Source organism: Alexandromys fortis, unplaced genomic scaffold (genome assembly GCF_014885135.2).
Source record: "Alexandromys fortis isolate MF-2015 unplaced genomic scaffold, M_Fortis_MF-2015_v1.1 scaffold_222, whole genome shotgun sequence".
NCBI classification, from domain to species: domain Eukaryota; kingdom Metazoa; phylum Chordata; class Mammalia; order Rodentia; family Cricetidae; genus Alexandromys; species Alexandromys fortis.
In genome coordinates, this window is record NW_026068108.1 from 1752577 (window position 1) to 1754970 (window position 2394).

Genomic DNA, 2394 nt, shown 5'->3' on the forward strand with positions numbered 1-2394 from the left:
TTTTCCAAAGACTGTTAACAGTGTCTGCTGCCCCGCCCCTTGCTCCTGCAGTGATGCTGTCGTGCTCGATAAAAAGGAGTTATGTCAGGTCATAAAGGGGGGACTGCTTCTCCCTGCCTTTCTCTCTCGAAACTGCCCCATTGGAGTCTAGCCATCCTGTCCTAAGAAAGCCAAGCCCTCAAGAAAGGGCCCCATGTAGATGTTGCGGCCTATAGCCCTCGTTAGGACCAGCTAGATAATTTACAGGGTCTAATGCGAAATGAAAATCTGGCATCGCTGTTCAGAAACTGAGTTTAGACAAGAGCAGGAAACCAGTCACAGAGCAGACTGTCAGGCCTGAGACACTCCCGCTCCCAAATTCTGGTGACTGGATAAAAGTCAGCATTCCTCAGGGACTTGGGAAGCTATTTCCCACTTTTCAAAAGGAGTCTTTTTTTTTTTTTTTCTTGTCTCTAGCAAAAGAGACTTATGGCTTTTGCATTAATATATGCCCGTGGCCCATGCTAGCTTCCAGGCCTTAGTGCCTACTCACAAGAACTTTTTATTCACTTCAAGCCCCACCCCCCCAAGCCAGCTCACAGGTTCCTTTTCCCTCAGAACCCTGAAGATTTGTTCCTCTGTTACCTCTCTCTGCTTTCCCAAAAGACAGCCTTGGTAGTTTGGAGTAACCTTTCCCACTTTCACCCAGAGAGGGGCTATTTCTGTTTCTTTATTGTACCCCATGAATTCAGAGCTAAAGAACAGTTTTGTGGCAGAATGCCTGTGAAGCATGGTGGGTCAACAAGATGGCTCAGCAGATAAAGGTGGCTTTGTCACCAAACTTGAGGACCTGAGTTTGATTCCTGGGGTGTACACAGTACAAGAAGGGAATTAACACTGAAAGTTGTCCTCCAACCTTCACACATATAAACAAGCAACAAGGAGCTGAGGGTCTAGTAAAGAGCTGGTATGTGCAAGACCCTGAATTTCTCTTTGCTGACGGGGGCATTGTGTTCTGACTCTGACTCGGAAGAGGGCAGCAGAGGGGTTGAGCTGCCTTTTCTGTGTTCACTGAGGGAAGTGCCTGTCAGGGGCAATACCTGAGGAGTCAGACATGGTTGGGGGAAAAGCTTGAGATGTAAATACAACCCTCAATCCAATCCAGCGACGTTTGGATGAGGAGGAGGGGGGCAGAGAGGCACCAACAGCACGTGACTGGGGGCAGGGGGATGGGTTTTTCAGGCTGGCCTTGAACTCAGCCTTCTGCAGGTTCTTGAGTGCTGAGATTATAGGTGTGAGCCATCACACCCCACTCCCGCCACTTTTCACATCAGTCACAAATAAAAACATCAGAGAAAGAACAATTAGAATAGTAGGCCAGCTGGGTGGCGGTGGGGCACGCCTTTATTTTTATATTGATTTTTATTGAGCTCTACATTTTTCTCTGCTCCCCTCAATGCCTCTCCCCCTCCTCCCTTCAAGCTTCCCCAAAAGCCCCCATGCTCCCAATTTACTCAGGAGATCTTGTCTTTTTCTACTTCCCATGTAGACTAGATTTATGTAAGTCTCTCTTAGGGTCCTCATTGCTGTTTAAGTTCTCTAGGATTGTGGTTTGTAAGCTAGTTTTCTTTGCTTTATGTTTAAAAACCACCTATGAGTGAGTACATGTGATAATTGTCTTTCTGTGTCTGGGTTACCTCACTCAAAATAATTTTTCTAGCTCCATCCATTTTCCTGCAAAATTCAAGATGTTGTTATTTTTTTCTCCCGGTAGTACTCCATTGTGTAAATGTACCACATTTTCTTTATCCATTCGTTGGTCAGGGGCATTTAGGTTGTTTCCAGGTCCTGGCTATGACAAACAAAGCTGCTATGAACATAGCTGAGCACATGTCCTTGTGAAACAATTGAACATCCTTTGGATATATACCCAAAAGTGGTATTACTGGGTCTTGAGGAATTTGTTTCCTAATTTTCTGAGAAATCGCCACACTGAACATCCAAAGGGGCTGTACCAGCTTGCATTCCCACTAGCAATGCAGAAGTATTCCCTTTACCCCACAACCTCTCCAGCATAAGTTGTCATCAGTGTTTTTGATTTTGGCCATTCTTACAGGTGTAAGATGAAATCTCAGAGTTGTTTTGATTTGCATTTCTCTGATGACAAAGGATGTTGAACATTTTCTTAAGTGTCTTTCAGCCATTTTAGATTCTTCTGTTGAGAGTTCTCTGTTTAGGTCTGTACTCCATTTTGGGGGGGGGTATATGATCTTTTGGTGTCCACTTTCTTGAGTTCTTTGTATATTTTGGAGATCAGACCTCTGATGTGGGGTTAGTGAAGATCTTTTCCCATTCTGTAGGCTGTCGTTTTGTCTTGTTGACCATGTCCTTTGCTTTACAGAAGCTTTTCAGTTT